General features: G+C 40.6%; 2 long non-coding RNA genes across 3 annotated transcripts in view; one reads left to right on the top strand and one right to left on the bottom strand.

Annotated features, from left to right (window-relative positions):
• Nucleotides 1–8,750, bottom strand: part of LOC140726753 (uncharacterized) — a 34,755-nt gene extending 26,005 nt beyond the window's left edge. Inside the window, exon 1 of the long non-coding RNA XR_012098722.1 lies at nucleotides 8,665–8,750. This is a non-coding gene — a long non-coding RNA (uncharacterized lncRNA). The remainder of the gene's footprint in view (nucleotides 1–8,664) is intronic.
• The window catches only part of LOC140726752 (uncharacterized), a 73,534-nt gene that overhangs the window by 55,289 nt on the left and 6,220 nt on the right, over nucleotides 1–12,025 (top strand). The window lies entirely within an intron of this gene.

Consider the following 12,025-nt stretch of genomic DNA (forward strand, 5'->3'; position numbering starts at 1 on the left):
TTTAATAGCTATTTTCTTTATTCTTTCTGTTCCATTTATATTAAATAGCAAGTAATTAAAGCCCATAAAAATAGTCTAAGCAATGAATATCATTTGGCTTAATTTTCCAAATGCCCTTAAATCAATAGTCAGAGATCATGACTAAATCATTATATAACTATTTGTTAGGACCACTTGTCCAGTCTTGTGAACTCTCGCACTGATTTCTGGAGTGATGTAGCCAAAACAAGATTTCTTATAGTACTTAAAAACTGACCATAATTTCTCCTAGATTACTAAATTACTTCAGTTCTTGCTTGCTTTTCTCAAAACAATTCCCTTACTCTCTGTTCATACTGTTAGAAGACTCCAAATAATAGACAACGTCACCTCTATTTACTTTTAGGTAGTCAGTGAGGTGGAAGTGCTGTTGGAAGCTTGAAGAGTTGCGGCAGTGTATGCTGTAGATAGTAAACACCAGACATTATATGGTGGTGGTGGAAGGGAGCGAATGTTTAGTGAATGGGATAGTAAGCAGTTGGAGTGATAATGCTGTTTCTGTTTCCAAACACGTTGCCTGAGTTATTAGGTGTTTCTGACATTTTCTGTTCTCATTTTAGCATGAATTTGTGCCTGGATATATTATGTTCGACTGATGATTCATGGATAAGGGTAGCATGGTTGAGAAGGCAGGAGAATGGGATTGAGAGGGATAATAAATTAGCCATGATGGAATGGCAGTGCAGACTCAATGGGCCAAATGGCCTAATTCTGCTACAAGGTCTTCTGGTCTTATTGGTTAAGTTACCTCATTTTCCACTAGTACCACTAACAGCAACAATATTTAGCCCTTTCAGTTCTTGAGCAGGCATTAAACCAGATCACATCTTGTAGTCATGTTGGTATTGTGTGAAGCACTAACATCAATATAATTGTCTTAAGTTGATTGTAGTGTATAGTACACTTGCATCACATTTTGAAGAGTTACATGTACAATATATATGCGACAATCGCTCCTAATTGGTTGAAATGTAGAGTTAGAAAACAAAAAAACCTGCAAAAATATAGCAAAGCAAAGATAAGATATATTAGTTACTTTGATAGTTTTCTGACCTTTTAAGTTTAGTCTATTTCCAAAGAGAACAAAATGCTTCTAATCTACAGAAAGGTCTCTTGGCAATGACCATCAGAATCTACTTTATTTTAGCATTATTCCAATTGACCCATTTAGCCAAAAAGGAAGTTCATTTCAAATGTAGGTTGATTTTATAACATTCACAGCCATGCCTGCTTAGGGCTAAATGATCAGTTGTGATGCGATTTCAATTCTACCTCCCATCCGACATGTCAGTCCATGGCCTCCTCTACTGCCGCAATGAAGCCACACTCAGCTTGGGGAAGCAACACCTTATATTCCATTTGTGTAGCCTCCAACCTGATGGCATGAACATCAATTTCTCGAACTTCTGGTAATTGCCCCCACTTCACCATTCCCCTATTCCCATTTCCCTCTCTCACCTTATCTCTTTATCTATCAATCACCTCCCTCTGGTGCTCTTCCTCCTTCCCTTTCTTCCAAAATCTTCTACCATCTCCTATCAGATTCCTCCTTCTCCAGCCCTTATCCTTTTCAACAACCAACTTCCCAGCTCTTTCGTTCATTACCTCCTTCTCTCCCGGTTTCTCCTTTCACCTACCACCTTGTACTTCTTCTTCCCCTCCCCTCACCTTCTTGCTCTGACTTCTCATCTTTTTTTCCAGTCCTGATGAAGGGTCTCAGCTCAAAACATTGACCACTTACTCTTTTCCATAGAGGTTGCCTGGCCTGCTGAGTTCCTCCAGCGTTGTGTAGGTGTTGTTTTAATTTCCAGCATCTGCAGATTTCTCTTGTTAGTTATGAAGTGGGATCTGGTGCTGTGGCTAAATATAACCCATGTCCGTCTCTGAACTCAGCACTGAACTGAGTATTGGAGTGGGGGGGTGGGAGAAGGGGGAAGTCAAATTTCACCTTTCTTGCTGTCAATATTTATGTGCTATTGTGTGCAGATGTGGAAGGTGCATTGAACAGCAGAGTAAGTATGTTCTGGACGGAATCATTAGCTAAAATTAAATATAATCTGGCCAACACATATACCATATAGCCATGCTCTTGCCTCCCAGGAGCTTCAGAGACAAACTGTCTATGACACATACATGGAGAGCACCCTTACACTTTAGATACCACTTTACGTATATTGGCTCAGAATTTGAAGGTAATGTTGACATTTACCCACCAAATTACTTGCATTTCATTGCACGTAAGTGAATAATGGCAATCTCCAGATAAGTGCAGGTCCTAAACTGGGGTCAGCCATTTTCTGTGGTTTCTCCACATGTTTTGTGCTAATTAATTCTTCTTGAAAGCCAAAATGTTGCAACAATTCTCTCCTACTTATAGTGGGAATATTGCCATTGTAAGTAGTGGGGAATTATTTGCAATGTTGTGCCAGGATAGAGCTGGTGCAGGCACTGTTGCTATTGATTTCAATGGTGGAGAATTGTTGAATGTCAAACCTCTTCAGCATATTTCTCAGATTTGATAGAAAACATGTCAAATCACCTTCATTCAGAGGGTGGTGAGATTATCCCAATGGAAGTGGTGGGTGCGGGTTTGATCTCAATATTTAAGAAAAGTTTGGATAACCACATGGATGGGAAGGGTTTGGTGGGCAACGTTCAGGAGCAGATCAATGGGACTAGGCAGAATAATAGTTTGGCATGGCCTAGATTGGCCAAAGGACCTGCTACTGTGTTGTAATGCTCTATGACACTATGAGGCAGGGCCAGTGACCCAGACGATAATTTCAACATTCTTGATTCGTTCCTTAGTGGACACAAAAGAGGAGCTGAAGCCAGTGTAAGATCTTCCAAGATGGCGGCACAACGCAGCTTGCAGCAGCCACTTCGGAGCTGATTATCTGTTATTTTGTGAAGTGGGGTGCCGTGCGCAATCATAATCGATTGAAAACGGACGTGGGAGCACAGAGGAACATCGGGAAATCTCCAGGAAGACCTTCTTCGTTGCTGCTGCTGCTGTGAGGTCCAGGACTCCGCTGGAAAGAAGAGGCCCCCAGTCCTCGGGGTCGCGTTGCCGATGGGCGTTGGCGGGGCCATCTTAATACACTCGGCAGAGGATGGTGCTCGGAGAAGCTGTGCCGGAGGGGATGGTCGTCAGCTCAGAGGTTCGACGGACTCGGAGTCCACTGCAGTCAGGTCGCTTTCACTGTGTGCTGCGTCTGTGAGGCTGGGTTCGACAGAGCTTCCATTGTGTGCTGCATCTGCGCAGCTGAGTCAGGCGGTGCCGTGGAAGTCCATAGCGGGGGTATCCCCTTATGCTGCTGGCATGGGATGGCGAGTTTGTCGGGACCCTGGGGACTTGTGGAAACTGTGTGGTGATTTCTTTTGAACTTATAGTCCTTTACCATCTTTGGACTATTTTTACTGTGCCCATAGCCTGTTTTTTTTTAATCAATTATGCTATTGTTTGCACTGTTGTAACTATATGTTGTAACTATATGGTTTTGTGCAGGTCTTGTAGCTTTAGCTTTTGGTCTTCTTTGTTTAGTGGATTTGGAGCTCCTTTCCGGGGAACGCGCTAGACGGTAGCGTGATATTAATACGCAGCAGCCTCTCCGAACTCTGGATTGGGGATTGCCAAACGTTATGTGGATTTTCTAGTGTAGTCCGTTTTGCCATATGCTTTTGTGATATCATTCTGGAGGAATGTTGTCTCATTTTTTAACTGCATTGCATTTGTGGTTTCTAAATGAAAATAAACTGAATCTGAATCTGAATCAATCAAGATCATATTGAATAGCAGAACAGGTTTGGGGGCTGGTGACCTGCTTCTGCTCCTAACTTCCTGTGGATCAGCATACACCTTCTCATCACGACTGCAGTACTGTGCTGGTATTTAAATGGCTTCAAACTCCAGGATCCTCCTAAGACAACCGCATGAGAGAAAGCAGATATAAACCATTTGGAAAAAATGACAATTAAATAATCTGTAAAAATAGTTCAAAGGAAAACTGAGGAATATCAGTACTTCTTGATAGCTTTTTTGACCTTTAAAATGTAATTGCTCACCAAAGATACAAATGAGTTTTCATTCTACAGGAATGTCCTTCAGCAATTGCCTTGAACCTTTATGTCATCATCCCAAAAGAAGGAAGTTGATTTAAATGTTGACTCCATTTCTCTCCACAATGATGTTGCTTGACTTGGTGCATTTTCTGCATTTGTTTCAGATTACTGTAATCTGCAGGTTGTTCGGTTCATATGCAGCCTCATTGTATAATCTAAACATTTTCTCTCCTACATTACATTTCTTTCACTATTTCTTTTATTTCTTTGCAAAGAAATCTGTAAGGTTAGTCAAGCTGACTTTCCTTTCCTGCCATTCACAACTGCCTGCTTATGGTGTTATGTGATGGTATTGGGTTTGCTGACCATGAGGGTTCTAAACTCAAACAATGATCTTAACATATCAGATATATTTATATCAGATATAAATAGCTATGATGATTCTCACTGAACTGATCAATAAGCTCCTAGACTTTGGTCTCAATGCCTCCTTGTGCAATTGGATCCTGGATTTCCTCACTTGCAGACCCCAGTCAGTTCGGATCAGCAACAACATCTCCTCCATGATCTCTATCAGCACAGGTGCACCACAAGGCTGTGTGCTTAGCCCCCTGCTCTGCTTGCTTTACACTTCTGACTGTGTGACTAAACACAGCTCCAATGCCATATTCAGGTTTCCTGATGATATCACCGTCGTGGGCCAAATCAAAGTTGTTAATGCATCAGCATATAGGAGGGGGATTGAAAATCTGGCTGAGTGGTGGCAAAACAACAACCTCTCGCTCAATGTCAACTGATTATAGACTTCAGGAGAGGGGAACCAAAGGTCCATGAGCCTGACTTCATCAGAGGATCAGAGCTGAGGTTAGCAACTTTAAATACTTAGGTGTTAATATTCCAGAGGACATGTCCTGGGCCCAGCACATAAGAGCAATTGCAAAAATATCATGGCATCGCCTCTACTTACTTAGGAATTTGCGGAGATTCGGCATGTCATCTAAAACTTTGACATGTGTAGTGGAGAGTTTGTTGACTGACTGCTTCACAGACTGATATGGACACGCCAATGCCTTTGAACAGAAAATCCTACAAAAAGTAGGATTCAAAACTGGATTCAACCAACTATATCACAGGTAAAACCCTCCCAGTCATTGAGCACACCTACATGAAACACTGCCACAGGAAAGCAGCATCCATCATCAGAGATCCCCACCACCCAGGTCATGCTCTCTTCTCACTGCTGCCATCAGTCCCCAACCACCGGGCTGCAAAGCATGCGCCACCGGGCCGCGAGGAAACAATATGATTTGGCGATATGAAACGATATAAGTCAGCTGCACCTTTCCCCATTCCCTGTCACGCCCACTGTTGAACTTGAACGTATGCAAAGTCATTACCCACACTAGGTCATCAGTCGCCTAAACGCAGTGATACCCTCACGCCAGGGATCACTGGTTGGCCTCGGGTAACCGGCTGCCTCGCACAGCGGGCGAGAAGGGCCGATGCTACTGGCCTGGAGCATGGACAGATTGGCACACTGTTTAGCACACTGAATGTTCAAGGGGAACCCGGTGCTAAAATATTCACAGATGACCTAATTCGGGCTCAGGGTTTCGTAAGCAGCAGAGCAGCTACCTCGCTGTGATTTACTGAAAGTCATCCCTCGAGCCAAACTTTTGTTGGCCGATAGATCCTACCTACCTACAAGGAGGGCGGGGACACACCCTGTCGCACTCCTTGCTCGGTCAGTCGCTCTCTCCGGACTACAACTGGACCTCCTGCCCTTACCTTGTCCTCTCACTGGTGTGATGCAATGATTTTATATGTTCATACGAGGAAAATATGCGCTGTGTGTTTAATATCCAAATGTTACTTAAAATGTTATGATGCTATTGACTTACAAGTGCGTTATAATTGACTTATCACTATGTTCATGCGAAGAAAATATGTGCTGTGTGTTTAATATTAAATTTGTTAGATAAGTCCTTTTAGAAATGAAATTGAGTGTATTAGCCATTTATAAGTGACTTATCACCTATATTCCGGTCGATATTAACACCCACACTGCCCCCCCAGCTCGGCTGGTCCGCGAGAATATTGTCAATATTAAACCAGTCCGCGGTGCATAAAAGGTTGGTGACCCCTGAGGAAGAGGGTACAAGAGCCTCAGAGCTCACACCACTAGCTTCAAGAACAGTTACTATACCTCAACCATCAGGCTCTTGAACAAAAGGAGATAACTTCACTCAAACTTTACTTGCCCCATTATTGAAATGTTCCCACAACCAATAAAATCACTTTCAAGGACTCCTCATCCCATGTCCTCATTATTTTTTGCTATTTGTTTATATTTGCCTTTGCACAGTTTGTTGTCTTCTGCACTCTGGTTGATCTTTTGTTGATCCTGTTATAGTTACTATTCTATAGATTTGTTGAGTATCCCCACAAGGAAATGAATCTCAGAATCTCAGGGTTATACATGGTGACATAATGTACTTTGATAATAAAATTTACTTTGAACTTTAAAGGGAGTTACTACTGTAACTACCCAGTCTTCAAAGACTAGTTTACTTCCCTGTTTATTCTCCACGGTGAGTTTTAGTTGCCAGTATCCATTATATGAGCCCTGGGTCTCTCAACCTTACCCAAGAGAAGATACTGCCAGCTAATAATATAGTTTAAAATACAGTTCATTTATTTATAGCTATACACATTTGAATCCAAACATTCTTAAAACATATTTAAAACAGACAGAGGATTTCTACTTTAAGCATTTATTTCCCAGTTACAAAACATTTCTAAAACACAAAGCATTTCTTAAACTCAAAGGATTTCCAAAACACAGGTACAATTCCTATACACTGAAAAGGCATATCATGATATGAACGAGCAAGACATCCATCGCAGAAAGCAAAGCTAGAGGAATTGATTCTATTCATCCTGTCTTCCTATCACTCTTCTAGATGTTCTTCAAACACTCCTAATAAACTTGAACTGCTCTCCATATTTATACCCTTTTTCTACCACTTGGGTGACTTCACACACATATGATAGTTCCTCAGATGTCCTTTCAACACAAATGGTCTAAGATAACTTTGGAGGCATGGTTCTTCAGCTACCTACCATTAATGCTGTAACGCTATGAAGCAAACTTACTTGAGTACATAAAACATTTCAACTATAAACACATCATAGTTGTTGATATGCTAAATAATATTATCCATCTGCTCTGCAAGTTTCCTTGGACCAAGCAACTTAAGAGTCAGCTTGTCTGTTTGAAACAACCCATTGCCTTATACTGCATCTTGAGCAGTAATAATTCAGGGGTGGTGTGCTGCTAAACATTACTTCTATCAGACAGAACGTCTATCATCCACAAAGCTGGTTTTTAGAAAACATTTGTTTTAATCTCAAGGTGATTAGAGTTTTCTACTTACATTTCAAGAAGTCAAACAACTGCTAGTTGGAAGTTTACTTACATTAGTTACACGTGGCAGATGCTGTGTTTAGAAAGCAAGATTAGCCAAATTCAAGAAAGGGAAAGAGGCCTATATGCCAAGAAATGAGTATTCATCACACTCCCATCTTACTAAGTAAAGATTTCTATCCCAGCTTTCTCCTACTGAAATCAACTTCGAGATTAAGACTCCTCTTGGGAAACGTCTATCACTCCTCTATCCATTCCAGTAGGTTGCCAGTGCTAGAAAAGGCTCTCCTTGCTCCCTTCAACCTGATGCTCTAAAGCACTCGAGTACTTCCCAATGTAACATTTTCCTGTGTGATTTTCTCTTCAGAGTATTCACTTCTTCAATCTCAGCTGCAAACATTTCCCAAATCAGAAGGGAATGTCACCATTATAATTTCCATAAACAGACGGCAATGATGCATCAACATCCATATTAGTCTATCTTTAAAATCTTCTTCCCCGTGAACAGTTCCTGCCACTTCCTTAATGCTAATTCAAATCACTGTCTCTGTTGTCTTACTTCATCAGGTCAGCTCCCAAAGTCTCTCAGTAAGCTGAATTTAGTTAGTCTCTCTCACAGCAGTGTTCGCATTACTTTCGATACATTCCCCAACACCTGACTCAGGTGTCCTGAAAACAAGTTTCTGTTCTGGTGTCTTCTTTTACCTAAAGCTTAGTAATCTTGCACTTTACTTATAGAAAATTATATCTGTCAGTTAAGTTATTTCACAATATAATAATATACACTAAAATGAAACTCTTACAAAAGTAAGGAAGAATACAGTTCTCTTGTTGAGAATTCTGCCTGTACCTTTAATTCTAGCCTCCCAGAAAGGAAAAAAAAATGTCACAGCGTAGGAACAAAAGCATCCAAAGAATCACAATCAAAGAAATGGACATTAAAATGAAACAGAATGGAATACAATTATGTAGTTGGATCATTCAGTTGGGAATCAAGCAGGATACAAGAAGTGAGCATGTGAATGAGAAAAGAAAGTGAAAAGCAAATGTATACATCAGGAAAAATCATAAAGGAGAATTTTAATGTCTCTATAAATAGGTAATAAATAAAATTATAATTAATAAATCATGGTTACCATTGAGGATCATAAATGTTTTCTTCTACTGGAGTCACAGGGCACCTTGAGAGGTTTCTTCATAAGCTAGAAGTACACAGTATTTCTGGAAAAACCTGAAGGAAAAGAGATAACAAATAACATCAAGACCTTTCCAATCAAGGATGACCTAGGGTCCTCAACATTGGCATAGCTGCAGGGTCCTGCTCACCTTTCACCTTTGCTCTGGTGCTGCATCTGATCCTAATATAAAGACTTGAAACAAGGCATGCAAAAAAGAGCCTTAACCATGAAAATGAGTTTCACCAGGAAAATAAAACACATTGCTTCCATCACAGAAGCATCATGCCCCGTGTGTTGAGCTTAATGGCTGTCTGATAGCAGAGAGAAAAGAAATGTTCTTTATTTCCCCTTTTTAAGCAACACTCACATGAAATGCAAATAGTCTGGCACTTGTAATGGGGCTCTGACATCCTTCCTTCATTTATGCTGTGCTCCACTTTATTACTGCCATCAAGAAGATTACATACTACTTTGTCGCCTTCGAGCGTGAGATGTTCTGACAACACGTGTGCAATTTAAAATGTGAACCTCACTGATATTCCTCAATGTTCCTTGATTGTAGACTAAAGTTTTACATTTCCATCACAACAGATTTGGTCTGCAGTTCAATCCATTTGATGAGATAGGGATAGAATGAGGGCTAAAATAAGTGCAGCTCTTTAAATAATTAAGTTTGCAAGTTAGGAATTCATCACATTGACCATCAGTACTTCACAGCAACACAATTGTTGCCCCATCAGCCAAGGATATAGTCAGAATCAGAATCAGGTTGAAAATCATTGGCATATGTTGTGAAATTTGCTAACTTTGCAGCAGCAGTACAATGCAATACATGATAATATAGAAACATACTAAATTACAGTAAGTATTTTAAATAAGTAGTGCAAAAAAAAAGAAATAAAAAGTAGTGATGTAGTATTCATAAGTTCATTGTCCATTAGAAATCAGATGGCAAAGGGGAAGAAACTGTTCCTGGATCATTGAATGTGTGTCTTCAAGTTTCTAACCTCCTTCTATATGGTGATAATGAGAAAAGGACATGTCCTGGGTGGTGGTGGTTGGGGGTGGGGAGGGGGTTAATGATGGACAGATCATACAGTTACTCAGATGAAAGTCCTTGTGCAGGTTGAGTACCCCTTATCCAAAATCCCAAGTTTTCTTTTTGAGTGCTGACATGACTTAACAAATGGAAAATTGCACAAGGTGTGGGGAAGGTTCCCAGGTGATGCACAGGTCTCTGCGCATAAGAAGAGACCTCACATATGTATTAAAGAGAAGTTAATGAAAAATAGAAAAGCACTGCATAAAGCAAAAAAAAGAAAATCTCAATTGTATATTGAAAGAGTGGATTCATCAGCATCAGAGTGAACATACGCCGCTTAATGGTATGCCGATCATGAAACAAGAAAAGATCTAGCATGACGAACCCAAAATTGAGGGTAATAGTTTCATGCACAAAATTATTAATAGGTTTCAATTGGTACATTTATTGTCAGAGAAATGTATACAATTTACGTCCAGAAATTCTTTTTCTTCGCAAACATCCACAAAAACAGAGGAGTGCCCTCAAAGAATGAATGACAGTTAAAATGTTAGAAGCCCAAAGCCCCCCAACTCCCCCTCCCACACACAAACAGCAGCAAGGCAACAACCCACCCCCCAACCAGCAAAAAAGCATTAGCACCCCTCACCAAGCATTCAAGCATGCAGCAAAGCATCAATAAAATATTAATTAAAAGTATTTTATTTATATTAAATATTATAAGACCATAAGACATAGGAGCAGAATTAGGCCATCTAGCCCATCGAGTCTGCTCCACCATTCAATCATGGCTGACTCTTTTTTTCTATCTCCTCCTCAACTCCAGTCCCCGGCCTTCTCCCCATAACCTTTGATGCCATGTCCAATCAAGAACTCTGCCTTAAGTACATCCAATGACCTGGCCTCCACGGCTGCACGTGGCAACAAATTCCACAAAGTCACCACCCTTTGGCTAAAGAAATTTCTCTGCATCTCTGTTTTCAAAGGGCACCCCTCTATCCTGAGGCTATGCCCTCTTGTCCTAGACTCTCCTACCATGGGAATCGTCCTTTCCATGTCTACTTTGTCGAGGTCTTTGAACATTCAATGAGATCCCCCTCATCTTTCTGAATTCAAGTGAGTATAGACCCAAAGCCATCAAACATTCCTTGTATGATAAACCTTTCATTCCTAGAATCATCCTTGTAAACTTCCTCTGGACCCTCTGCAATGTCAGCACATTTTTTCTAAGATGAGGGGCCCATAGCTGTTCACAATACTCAAGGTGAGGCTTCACCAGTGCCTTATAAAACCTCAGCATCTGTATATGCACTTTGATGTTGTATGTGTATTTCTTATTAGCCTCATGAGCCCACAGTACAACACGCAGGCTTAATTTCACAAAAGCTATCTCGCAGCATCTTGTGAGATGTAGATGCAAGAAATGCTACAGAATAAATTTGATGTTCCCTGGATTACTCTACAATTTCCCTGCACATTAGTGCCAGCATTATCTTCTCCATTTCTACTAGGATTAAAAACATGGTTTCAACTATAATCTCCTGGACTCTGAGAAAGCTAACGTGTGGGAAAGTTTGTGTTCTCTCTTTCTGGTGGGTGTCTCTAGAAAATGACAAAGGAGTTAATCATGACAGTTCACTTGCTTAAAGCAAGAGTGAACTGCAAAACTAGTTTTTCTGGCAGATGTTTCATCCAGGTTTCTGGAAGTATTTTATTGCACAGATCTTAGTGTCTTTCATGTGGAGATGCCAAAGGCAGGTTTCTTGTGAAATTTCACAAAATAGGTAATCGATAAATGCAGGTCCAAGGAGATGGGTTTTGTGTGTACATGTAAAAGAAAAATTTCTGCAGGGACTCTTCCACTCACTTGCTTTAATTTCAGTAGAAGTGTCATGAAATCCACATATACTGCAAATTCTGCAGGAGGCAAGCTAACCAATTAACATGGAAATTCACTCCCATGGTCTTGGTTCTTAAAAATATTTCCTTTAAAATGCAATTTTAAAACAGAGGCTGGGATACTGCTGCCTCTCTTCATTCTTTGCATTTCCTACATCAATGAACTTGCCAGTAAGATTGTCCACCTTTTAATAGTTGTAGTTTCAGTTCCCTTTTCAGAAATCACCCAATGGAAAGCAAGGTCATACACCTGTTCACCGGGAAATGCATTTTTCTGGAAGGTAGACTGATCAATAGAGCAGGACCGTTGCTTCCTTCAAATGCACGTCTTGGCACCTGCTCCCTGTTTTGTGTTGGTCTAATTATCAGTGTCAATGT

The sequence above is a fragment of the Hemitrygon akajei genome, chromosome 4 (assembly GCF_048418815.1).
Source record: "Hemitrygon akajei chromosome 4, sHemAka1.3, whole genome shotgun sequence".
In the NCBI taxonomy this organism is placed as follows: Eukaryota; Metazoa; Chordata; class Chondrichthyes; order Myliobatiformes; family Dasyatidae; genus Hemitrygon; species Hemitrygon akajei.